This window comes from Primulina tabacum, chromosome 11, assembly GCF_025594145.1.
Source record: "Primulina tabacum isolate GXHZ01 chromosome 11, ASM2559414v2, whole genome shotgun sequence".
Classification (NCBI taxonomy): domain Eukaryota; kingdom Viridiplantae; phylum Streptophyta; class Magnoliopsida; order Lamiales; family Gesneriaceae; genus Primulina; species Primulina tabacum.
In genome coordinates this window covers 36,025,462-36,038,579 of record NC_134560.1, presented here as the reverse complement: position 1 = coordinate 36,038,579, position 13,118 = coordinate 36,025,462, and the positions used below count along the sequence as shown (strand labels likewise).

The window sequence follows — 13,118 nt, the reverse complement described above, 5'->3', positions numbered from 1 at the left end:
GCTGGGATGGCACAGTTCTTCGCACAGTTTGCGGGGGGCAATGCCGCAGCCGTAGCCGCAGCCGCAGCCAGGCCGACAGGGCCCGAGGCTGTGTATGAGCGATTCATGAAGATGCGCCCGAAGGAATTCTCTGGGGCATCTGACCCCATGGTTGCCGAGGGATGGATCAAATCCCTCGAGGTTATCTTCGATTTTATGGAGCTGGGGGACGCAGACCGAGTCCGATGTGCCACCTACCTGTTCACTGGAGACGCCCGCTTATGGTGGGAAGGAGCTTCGGTAGCCCTGACATTGGCTACACTTTCTTGGACCCACTTTACGGAGGTTTTCTACTCCAAGTATTTTGCTGAGGAGGTTCGCACCAGGCTGACCACCGAGTTCATGAGTCTGAGACAGGGGGATATGTCAGTTACGGAGTTTATCCGTAAGTTCGAGAGGGGCTGTCACTTTGTGCCCCTGATAGCGAATGATGCCAGAGCCAAGCTGATGCACTTCCTGGTGGGCTTACGGCCGATCTTGCGCCGGGATGTTAGGGTATCTGACCCTGCTACTTATGAGGTTGCCGTCTCCAAGGCCTTAGCTGCAGAGCAGGATCTGCGGGATATCGAGAGGGATCGCCAGGGCAAGCGCCCAGTCCAGGCACCGCACCGCCCTCCTCCTCATCAGCATCAGCAGCAGAATAAGAGGCCTTTTCATGGACCGCCCAGGAACCGAGGCCAGCAACAGCAGCAGCAGCAGCAGCGGTGACGCCCAGCCCCGAGGACTCAGGAGCACCCAGTTTGTCCCAGGTGCTCACGTCGCCATCCTGGAGCATGTATGGCTGGCTCAGGAAAGTGTTTTAAGTGTGGCAGTCCAGACCACATGTTGCTGCAGTGCCCTCAGAGGAATCTGCCTACCCAAGGCAGGGTTTTTGCTCTCCATGCCGCGGAAACCAACCCGGAGACTATGTTGTTGACAGGGAGAATTTTTATATCTGGTTCCGCTACCAAGGCCTTGATAGATTCAGGGGCCACTCACTCGTTTATTTCGGAGGTCTTTGCAAACTTTCTCAAGATCCAGACCATTGGGCTAGATACAGCCTTTTCAGTAGTGTTGCCGTCAGGCGAGGAGATGGCAGCCACCAATGTTATCCGAGATATAGACCTTGAGTTGCACGGTAATCTTGTTTATGCGGATCTGATTGTGCTACCGATGCCGGAATTTGACATCATCCTAGGGATGGACTGGCTATTGAGGAACAGAGTGTTGATAAACTTCCAGCGGAGATCTGTTCTTGTCCGACCGCCTGGAATGGAGCAGTTCTTATTTGAGCCGGACAGGTACTTTTCTTTACCGCGCATTATTCCTTATGTTCAGGCTAGGAAGCTCATGCATAGAGGGTGTCGGGCATTTCTAGCAACCTTTTTATCTGTCCCCGAGGAACCCAGCCAGTCAGCCTCAGATGTTCCGGTTGTCAGAGAGTTCTTAGACGTTTTTCCCGAAGACGTCTCTGGTATGCCACCAGAGAGAGAGGTGGAGTTTTCCATTGAGCTTGTGCCAGGTACGGCTCCGATATCCAAAGCACCGTACCATCTAGCACCGACAGAGATGGCAGAGCTTAAGAAGCAGATCCAGGAACTTCTCGACAAGGAGTTCATTCGCCCGAGCTTTTCTCCATGGGGCGCGCCAGTCTTATTTGTGAAAAAGAAGGATGACACGATGAGGCTTTGCATTGACTACCGGGAGTTGAACAGGGTTACAGTGAAGAATAAATACCCACTGCCGAGGATTGAGGATCTGTTTGACCAGTTGCAGGGAGCTTCGATTTTCTCCAAGATAGATCTGCGTTCCGGTTATCACCAGTTGAGGGTGAGAGATGCTGATGTTTCGAAGACAGCTTTCAGGACTCGTTATGGTCACTACGAGTTCCTTGTGATGCCGTTCGGTCTGACGAATGCGCCAGCGATCTTCATGGATCTCATGAATCGCGTATTTCAGCCGTACCTCGACCAGTTTGTGATAGTGTTCATAGATGACATTCTCGTCTACTCCAAGAGTCGGGAGGAGCACAGCAGGCATCTGACCACAGTGTTGCAGACATTGCAGAAACATAAACTATTCGCAAAGTTCAGTAAGTGCGAATTTTGGTTAGAGAAGGTGGCGTTCTTGGGCCACATTGTTTCTAGCAGTGGCATTGAGGTAGACCCGGCGAAAGTTGCAGCAGTCAGAGATTGGGTTGTGCCTCAGAATGCATCAGAGATCCGCAGTTTTCTTGGGCTAGCAGGATATTACAGGAAGTTCATCCAGGGATTCTCCTCTATCGCCGTTCCACTCACAGCACTGACCAAGAAAAATGTGAAGTTTGTGTGGAGCGAGGAGTGTCAGAAGAGCTTCGATACTTTGAAGCAAGCTCTTATCTCAGCACCCGTTTTGGCTGTACCGTCAGGATCCGACGAGTTTGTCCTTTATACCGATGCTTCAAAGCTTGGTTTAGGTGCAGTTTTGATGCAGCATGGGAGAGTGATAGCGTATGCTTCTCGACAGCTGAAAATCCACGAGAAGAATTACCCTACCCATGATCTGGAGTTAGCGGCCGTAGTTTTTGCTTTGAAGATTTGGAGGCACTATCTGTATGGAGAGAAGTGTCAGATCTTTACCGACCACAAAAGCCTCAAGTATTTCTTTACGCAGAAGGAGCTGAACATGAGTCAGAGGCGTTGGTTGGAGCTTGTGAAAGACTACGATTGTGACATTAGCTACCACCCGGGTAAAGCTAATGTAGTTGCGGATGCTTTGAGCAGGAAAGTCGCAGTGATGGCTCATTTGACGATGCAGAAACCTCTTCAGATTGAGATGCAGAGGTTTGATCTTGAGACTTATCCTCGAGGTAGAGTTCCTCGTGTATCTACCTTGACTATCCAGTCCTCTCTTATTGACCGTATTCGCAGCGGTCAGGCAGCAGATGAGCAGTTGGCACAGTGGAAGAAGAGAGATGAAGCCAAGGGCAGTGTTTTGTATTCAGTCAGCGACGGTATTGTGAGATACCGAGATAGGATATGGGTTCCCAGCAGTGATTCTATCCGAGCAGACATCTTATCAGAGGCCCATACGTCCCCGTACTCCATTCACCCTGGGAGTACGAAGATGTACAAAGATCTGCAGCTATTGTATTGGTGGCCAGGGATGAAGAAGGACATCAGGCGTTTTGTATCCGAGTGCCTGACTTGCCAGTTAGTGAAGGCCGAGCATCAGAGACCAGCAGGTTTGCTCAAGCCTCTTCCTATTCCCGAGTGGAAGTGGGAGAACATTACCATGGACTTTGTGACCGGATTGCCGAGGTCACCCAGAGGATCGAATGCTATCTGGGTGATTGTAGATCGTCTTACCAAATCAGCGCACTTCTTGCCTATTAAGACAACTTTCACCATGGTTCAGTATGCAGAGCTGTATATCCGAGAGATAGTCCGACTCCACGGTATTCCAGTTTCTATCGTATCCGACAGAGATCCCAGATTCACTTCCTCGTTTTGGCAGAGTTTGCATTTGACTTTGGGTACGAAGTTGCTGTTTAGCACAGCTTTCCATCCGCAGACGGATGGGCAGTCAGAGCGAGTTATTCAGATTTTGGAGGATCTTCTTCGCGCTTGCGTCATTGATTTCTCTGGGAGTTGGGAGTCGAACTTACCATTGGTAGAGTTCACCTATAACAACAGTTTCCAGTCGTCTATAGGTATGGCTCCGTATGAAGCACTGTATGGCCGCAAGTGTAGATCTCCTGTTCATTGGGATGAAGTAGGAGAGAGAGCAGAGTTGGGTCCAGAGATTGTTCAGCAGGCAGCAGATGTAGTAGTCAAGATTCGTGATAGAATGAGGACTGCTCAGAGCCGACAGAAGAGTTATGCCGATCAGCGGAGGAGAGAGTTAGAGTTTGCAGTGGGCGATCATGTCTTCGTGAAAGTGGCACCTATGAAGGGTGTCATGAGATTTGGCAAGAAAGGGAAGCTCAGTCCGAGATTCATTGGACCGTTTGAGATCCTTGACAGAGTTGGGACGCTTGCTTATCGTGTGGCTCTTCCGCCAAATCTGGCCGAAGTACACAATGTCTTTCACGTCTCCATGCTGAGGAAGTATATGGCAAATCCTTCGCATGTGCTGAATTTCGAGCCGTTGCAGCTTACTCCGAACTTATCTTATGAGGAGAGACCCGTGCAGATCCTAGACAGACAGGAGAAGAAACTTCGGAACAAGTTGGTTAAGCGAGTCAAAGTCAAATGGCTCAACCATTCAGAGGAGGAAGCTACGTGGGAGTCTGAGCCGGAGATGAGAAGTCGATACCCTGAGTTATTCGGTGAGTTCTAATTTCGAGGACGAAATTTATTTAAGGGGGGAGGATTGTAGAACCCGTAAATCAGTAGACGTATAAGCCATGCATAATTCTAGATTTTTAAATTTAATTGACTTCATTGCATGATTATTTTAAATGCGTTTGTTTGAAGTTAATTATTTCATTATTTCAGTTCAGTAGATTGATTTTTAGCATTTCAGTATTTTCAGTGAGGCCGGACCGGAGTTGGAGTTTTGAGATAGAATTTAAGATTCGAGAAATATTTCCAGAAGTTAATTTAGCTAGCAAGTAAGTTCATTTAAGTTAGAAAGGGAGGTTTGAGGATGTAATTTAATTATTTGAGGTGATTAAGAAATGAACTCATTTAAGTTATTAAATTAAGGGGTTAGCTCACTAAAATTATTTAAAGGATTAGTAAGGCTTTCAAGGATTATTAGTTGACTAGATAATCAACATTTCCCTTTATTTTATCATGCATTTTTCGGCCACCCTTAGTGCTAGAAGATTCATTTTCCAACTCATCAACTTTGACCAATTCTTTGCATGTAATTAGTAGGATAATTCTAGGATTTTTGGGAGCACAATTTAATTAATTAATGGACATATCCTAGACTAGAAAATAAGCAAAATTTCGGCCACTACCTCCTAGAAGCATCCACCAACTCATTTGATATCAATTCAAAATTTAAAATTCAAAGGGGAGTGGACTTGGTCTTGATTCTTTCCTTATATCTTGCACCCACTTCCCTCACCCTCCTAACCATCATTCCCCCTCCCTTAGTCACGAAATTCAGAGTGTTTTTGAGAGAGGAAAACCGTGGGAATTCAGTAGGAAGCAAGGGAAGAAAAATCGAGAGCAAGAAAGGTAAACAAGAGAAGCGCTCCACCTCCTCCGTGCCGCGTCGTCGTTGTTTCATTCGTTTTCTTTCGAAACGAAACCAGGCATGTCTAGATTTCTTTCAAACCTCAATCAAGTCATATTATCATTTATTTTTCAGTACATGATCATGTTTATTCAAGTAAAAATCGAGATCCAAGTCAAAACATTTTGGAACAACACATGCAGAATTTTCGATTTCCTTGGCAAGCTTCACGGTTTCTTTTGTTTTGTGAGTTTCAGGTATTGGATCGACTCCAGGCTCCCAAAGCGGCTTGTATACATGTAGTAGGATGCATTAGGACCATGTTGGTCCATTCAAACCAGCCCCATGCTTGCTGGAAATTCAGAATGACAGCAAGTCCCCATAGGTGCAGAAAATGTTGTTCGAAAATTCAGTTTCTTGTCATGGAGGAGGGATCTGATCTTGGCTGCCCCAAGGGCCTATAGCCATGGTTGGATCACTTCCCTAGCATGTCTAAGACGTGACTAAGTTGCCCTTTTGGTGGCTTGGTCCATGGTTCATCGGTTTTTAATAAAAACGTCAAAACAGCCCCTATACCCCTTCGGCTTCTTCATTTTTTCAGCATATGGTTTCGTTTCTTTTGTTGCTTGGTATGGATCTTGGTTGGCCTATGGCCCTTAGCCACGGTTCATATCATGCTCCTAGATGTCTAGATCGTGCCATGGTCAATCAAATGGCCACTGGAACGACGCAAGACATCGATCATAGCATAAACACTACACACGCATGCACGTTGCTCTCGGTTGGACCCTTCGGTTGAGTTATGGTGTGATGCGGATTGTGGCTGGCCTAGGGCCCTTAACCATGGTTCAAATCATTCCTTGGGATGTTGGTAAGAGTCTCTGGTCGGTGGTTCACGCCCCTAATGGCCTATAGTCTCGAAACCAATGCAAGTCTTGTAGTTGCGCAGCTGCTGGAAATTACAGCAAGTTGCTGTGTTGGTTCAGAGGCTCGTTCGAGTTCTTGGTTGGCTTTTAGCCCATGGCCTTTGACTGGATAGTGCCTCATTGAGTTAAGAAGGTCATGTTTTCGACCGTTTGTCATTTGGATCATTTTCGAGGTCGTACGAGAATTTACGGTGCAATGTGCCAAGTTGACTCTCGAAAGAGCGTTTCGTGTTTTGGCCTCCATTCCACCTAGATTTCGACCCTATCATTTTAGGAGCATTATTTTATGATTTTTCAGCGTATTTTAATCATGACTATACGTCGGTTCAGTGTCGGTTCAAGTTGGCTCGGAGTCATGGTTAAATGCGAAGTCATTAGGCGTCATAGTCGCATCTTTTGAACGTAAATTGCGTAGTTGGTCAAGTTTAAGCTATTGCATATTTTTCATGGCACAGTTAGGTTGCAGCGAGCCTGGGAACGATCCAATCCAATCCAGTTGGTAAAATTACGGGACATTTTCATTATGCCAGTTAATTATTTTACGTGCATTAAATAGAAAATGATTATTTTTGAGATTTATGCGATATGGCTTGTGGTTCATTCACTATGTGGGAGTGTTATTTTATACGGTCGCCAGTGACCGATCAGTTCAGTATGGTACCACCCGGTCGCCAGTGACCGGCCAGCTCAGTTCAGTTTCAGCCTCCCCGGTAGCCAGTTACCGATCAGTTCAGCTTAGTGCAGTGGCCACAGGCGTAAAACATAATCTCAACAGAAAATTTTACCAGATATTTCAGTACAGGCTCCAAGGAGCAAATATTTTTACAGTGATTTCCAGTTCAATTATGCACGTATTATAATTGCTCAGTACAGATTATTTTCAGTATGCCTCAGGACAGGATATGTTAACTCATGCATATTTTTAATTCAGATTTTTACTCGTTACCTGTGATATATGCATGCTGAGTCTTTAGGCTCACTAGACTTGATTGTTGTAGGTACTGATGAGGCCAGGGCCGAGGGCGGGGACCAGTGAGCCAGCTTGGGTCGGCAGTAGTGGCACCCGAGGACCTCAGTGCAGCAGTTGTTATTTTATTCCGCAAACAATTTTTATCAGTCGTTGGATAATTTTTAAATTGTTATTGTTGGCAAAACTTTATTTTCTTCCGCTGCTATTATTTTAAACATTGAACTTGATTCCCCAGTGATTTTATGAATGAGGCCATTTAAGTTCTTTTAAAAAGAAAAATTTTTAATTTTCCGCAAATTTTCAAGAAAGGAGTTTTAGGCCCCCCTTTCACAATATCTTAGGAATGAAGAGTCGAACGAAACTGGGGATTTGTACTACATGGTTCTTGAGTTCAGACTCCTAAGGCAACATAGTTTCTTCGTCTCTCAAATTAAGTATTTATATATCTTCTTTTTTTTTTATGTTTTCCTCAAAAAATTGATATTGAATACGAATTTAATGTAGCTATAAAAATTTAAAAAAATTTGTAGAAATCATTTTGTCCTGTCCATTGTTGCTGACGCCTAAATCGACAAAATAAATTTTTTTAATTTTTCAGATATTCCACGTTCATTTTATTGATGACAACAACAAGATCTGGGAAATATTTACCTAATGTGGTCATGGTAGATAAACATGAATTGCTACAAAAACTACCTAATATTTCTCAAATAGTACGCAATTTGACCCTGTAAATACTAATATTCCATTATTCGACATTCTAGATTTAAGAAGATAATACCTGAATTGGTACAATAAGTACCCAATATTTCTCAAATATAAAACAATTTGATATACCAAAATCGATCCAATGTTACATGAATCAGACCAGTGCATCGAAAGAAGAGGCAGAAGAACATGTCAGGGGTTTGATGTGCAGGGCCTGGAAAAAGATGAACGAGCACTTGCACGAGAAAGATTGTGCATTTTCGCTCAAATTTTTGGAAAGTGCTGCGGATCTCGGTAGAATGTCGATATACATGTACCAGTATGGAGATGGGCATGGCAATCAGAACCCTCGAATCAAGAAACGTATTTTGATTTTGTTTTTCGAGCCTTTCATCATGTAGATTAATTTGGCTCTCATGATCGGTAGTTTGTTATATTACTAAAATATCAATATTTCTAGATTCGCTTGTAGCTAATCTGACATCAAACTGTCAAGTATGAGACGAGATTTTAGATTTGAGAGTCGAGAATAGTTGTGATAAATTTCTCTAAAAATTATTTTTTAGTTAAAAATAAATAGATTTTATTTCATTCTTATGTATAAGATAAGCTCGTCTCCAAAATGACTTCCTAATTCCTATTTGTTCTCCGATCAAATGTTACCTCCTTGAGCCAAGGATGCCACCCATTATAGCTAGCACTGCCAACAATATATCGCGGACGCAATTTTTCTTAATTCTATTAAAATAAGTTTGATTTTATAGTTATTTTTAAAGTATTTATAAATATTTTAATTAATTTAATTTAGTATTAATTTTTTATACAATTATTTATAATAATATTTATATGAAATAACATATAAGTAAATTAATAAATAGTTATTTTATGGAATTTTAAAATAATTATTTTGAACAAGAATAAGTTGAATATATAGATTGAAAATAATCTTTTATCAAAATTAAAATATTGTATATCAAAATTTTGGTCAAATAAAAGATATATGTTTAAATTATATCAAAATTTGGGTGAATTTGTAAGAAACGATAAAGTACGGGGACGAAATGTAATTTGTAAAACTCCAGGGAAAAGTTTCTGTAGTTAAGGTTCCAAAATAGACCGCGTGGACTCAAAATCATCAACAGAGGGAATCATGGGAGACGATGGGGTGAAGAATGAAGCAATGGAGATTCTGGGATTGTTTCAGGATCTCCGCGTCTTGTTGTTTTCGATCTAGATTATACCCTCTGGCCTTTCTACTGGTATTTTCCTCCTTTTCTACGTATTTTCCCATGTTTTTTTATGAATTTTTTCTGCTGATGCATTTTGATTTGTGCCGATTGAGATTTACTCCTCGTGGAATATGTGAAATACATCTGTATTTGTGTATATTTTGGCTCAATTTTAAAAAAACCTTGGAAATTCCCGCAGCTGTTTCTTAATTGCGCGGGATGCTTGAAGATCGAAGGTGGTACAAGTATGGATGTTGCTGTATTTTCTGTTTTTATGAATCCCTTTAAAAGGAACTGTTTTCAGGTTGATTAAATTATGTGATACTTTGCTTAAGAATTTCAAAATTTTAGATTGTAATAAAGAAGTCAAAATTTTTATGTACTTGATCTTTTCTTTTGTGTTAACGGGTCCACTGAAACTAATTGAATTGAACTTCTTCATGGAAATTGACACCAGTTTCGAAAAGCTTCTGTCTGAGAAATGATGGTAATTGTTACTCCGGGGGTTAATGGTTGTGTTTATACCCCTTGTACCCATCCTCAAAGGCTTCGAGAGTTTAGCTCCACAACTGCCACATGTCAAGTGCTTGAATGTGTTAAATCTGTTATATAACCGGTTAGAATTGGATTCGAACTGCGATTTTGGGATTTTGTGTCAGCAACGACATGACCCTTTTACTTCAATAGTTTAAATTGATTTGTTGACACTTATAGTCATGGTATGTTAATTAGAAAACAAGTGGATCTCAATTATTCTGATCAATTTCTTTTCTTGGTGGCTTTGACTGATGTATATGCTTTAATTGTCTTATCCTGAATTGCAGGCTTGCTTTTTCAGTTTCTTGAGAACATTGGTATGCTAATGCAATATGTTGATTTATTTCAGTGAATGTCGTTCTAAACGTGAGATGCCATCATTATATCCTCATGCCAAAGGCATTTTGAATGCTCTTGAGGAGAAAGGCGTTGATATTGCTATTGCCTCAAGGTCGCCTACTCCTGATATAGCGGACACTTTCCTTGAGAAATTAGGGGTAAAATCAATGTTCGTTTCTCAGGTGAGCTAAATATTTTATTTTGTTTTTGCTTTGAGTGAGTGTACCGAATTTTTTTATGTCAACAGCATCCGATGATTTTTCTCCTTCAAAATAAGTACTGTGAAAAGAGAATATGCTCCAGTATAAGAGGCTTATGCAGAGAATAATGACATTGCCTAAAATATTAAGACAACGTGACTCATGGCTTCGTTTTTGTATGCTTGGAGATACATTTGATTTTTCTATACCCCAATCAAAACTAGATTAAAATTTGGTCGGTTTTTTCTTTTCGAGGGAAAAATTTGATTCATTTCAGCACACAAAAATCTGGGAGTATGACCATTAAGATGCAAGATATAAGGTGTGAAATGTTTTATGTTAATCTCTCGACTTGTCTCGGAAACATGAATATAAATTTCACATTGCTGTCAAATGGATATTTGATGTAAAGAAGTAATTAGTTGAGCTACTTGCCAATTCTCGTATGCATTCAAATTAACTTTTGGCAGTTCTAGTGTTTGAGATGTATCATGCATTGCTAAATGAAGACTTTACGTAAATTGTTAGCGAGGAGACATGTACTGAATATTTTTAAAATTCCAGGTGATATTTTCCAGCTGGACCCACAAAACCGATCACTTTCAGAGAATCCATCGGAAGACGGGCATTCCATATAATGAAATGCTTTTTTTTTTATGATGAGGATCGCAAAATAGATACAGTGAGATCTCTTCTCCTGTTGTGTTATTTATTCTACGGCTTACAACTGGAAAAATACTTTTGCGATGCACTATACTAGGAAGTTATTGCTGCCCCTAACTTTTTGGAGTTCTAGTTTTACACCCCACCCCGACATTACAAAATGTATGATTCCACCGCTGTTCTTGGCTTGTTATCACAGTTTCTCTCTGTGACTCTCACATAGGTTTCTAAAATGGGTGTTACAAGCATCTTGGTGGACAATGGTGTGAATCTAGAAGCTTTTAGACAGGGCCTCTCCAACTTTTCTCAAAGCAAGGTGTCATTGGAGAAGAGCAAGCAAAGGTGGCGTAATTTTTCGCAGAAATCAAATTCATCAGAAACGAAAGGCCACTCGTAATTTTTCCATTCTATTAAAAGTATATCAACTCAAGATCATTTTAGATATGAATTCAGATACTCATTGGTAACGCTTTATTATTATTATTATTATTATTAAAAATATATATATATGCTCATAAGATTTATATCCATTTGCGAATTTCTTAATTTTGATATGTAGTGTTTCATCATCAATCTAATTATAAATTTTGTATTTATTTAAAAATCGAAGTAAAGTCTATTGAAATGATAAAAACGAAGTTTTTGGTATACCAAGTTCAAACAAACACCACAGACACGACATTAGTTCATGAAGGCCAGTAACATTCCTGGTGGGCCTAACTATTTGGACCGTATGGGTCGAATTGTCAGGCTGAAAACAATAATAGTAGCCCATACACTGATTTTGGGCCAGCCCATGATGACAATGAAGAAAACAAACTCCTTGTATCTGACTTTGACCAAGTGTTGTGTTATGAGTGAAATAGAGTTGGAGATTTTAAGAACCACTTTTGAATTGTCAACACAAGGATAATTGGATAATCTTTTGGACTTCATACGAAGAAGTCGTTTGTTAATTTTACTATTACACTCATAAACTGATTTTACATAGCAAATGAAATATTTTTTTTAAAAGCAAGTCACGCCAATTAATTTACTTGAGTATTTGAAAATAAATTATGAATTTATCATAATCTTATGTTTCGAGTTTATGACTAAAATGCTTAATTATGTTTCCATATATTATTATTTATTCTTATTATTTTATATTATGTAAATAATATTTACAATACTTAATAGTATAATAATTACTATTGTTGTTGTTTTATATAGGTAGTATATAAAAAAAATTAGTATAACAATTAATTTATTTTACAAAAATAATATAAATGTTCTTATTATAAATATTGTTAGTTTTGTTCTTAACTACTTAAATACAAATAAATATTACAATTAATTTCATTTTTTATTATTTTATTTGACATGCGTAGTATGAAAATTTATTATTATAAAAATTATTATTTGTAGTATTGTTGACTTATAAGGTACAACTAAGAAATACAAGTGATATAAAATTTATTATTATAAATATTTTATTTTTGTTCTTAACGTATTGAACACAAGATAAGTTGTATAATATATTTATTTTATTATTATTTTATTTCACAAGCATATTGTGAAAACTTATTATTTTATTATTATTTGTATTATTATTAACTTGTAAGATACAAATAAAAAATAAGATATTTTTATTTTAGAGTAGCGATAATTATTATTGTTGTTGTTTATTTAGGTAGGTTATAAAAAAAATTAACTATTACAGTTGATTGATTTTACACAAATAAAAAAAAATCTATTATTATAAATAATTTTTTATTTTTACTTTATTAAATAAAAATAAGTAATATGATTTTATTATTAATTTTATTCTTATTTAATATGATTGTTTATTTATTGTACAAAACTAATATAAATTTTATTATTATTATAAAAAAATGTTTATTAAAAAGTATACATTTAAATGATTTTATTATTCAATTGTAATATAAAAAATTTGTTATCACCTTTTTGTTCTGTGTGGCCTATTGAATTATTTTTATAGGAATGGACAGTGTGCCAGTGCTTTTATTCGTAGGTGGTAAAGTTATTATAGGACATCACGTTGTGAAATATAATACCACTGCGTTGAGGGCAACACGAATACCAGTATCTATTAATTTTCATGAAGTGAAGGAAGTAGTGTACCGTCACAAATATTGAAAGTTCAAAATTTAACTTAAAATTGTCAACAAAATATTTATACATAGATAAGTCACATTGTGTAGAAATGCATCTTGACATCAATGATGATAACAATTTACAGTTTATGATGGATTCTATTAACGAAATGCGATGTATTGAATAGTATATCGAAACGGATTTCGTCGAGCATAATGTACATGTTGAGGTTCAGACTCATACATTCCATGTATAACTGAAG

The 13,118-nt window shown here is 39.0% G+C and overlaps 1 pseudogene; it reads left to right on the top strand.

The window, feature by feature from the left end:
- The first annotated feature begins 8,926 nt into the window (after nucleotides 1–8,926).
- LOC142519486 (uncharacterized) lies at nucleotides 8,927–11,283 on the top strand (annotated as a pseudogene).
- The last annotated feature ends 1,835 nt before the right edge of the window (nucleotides 11,284–13,118 follow it).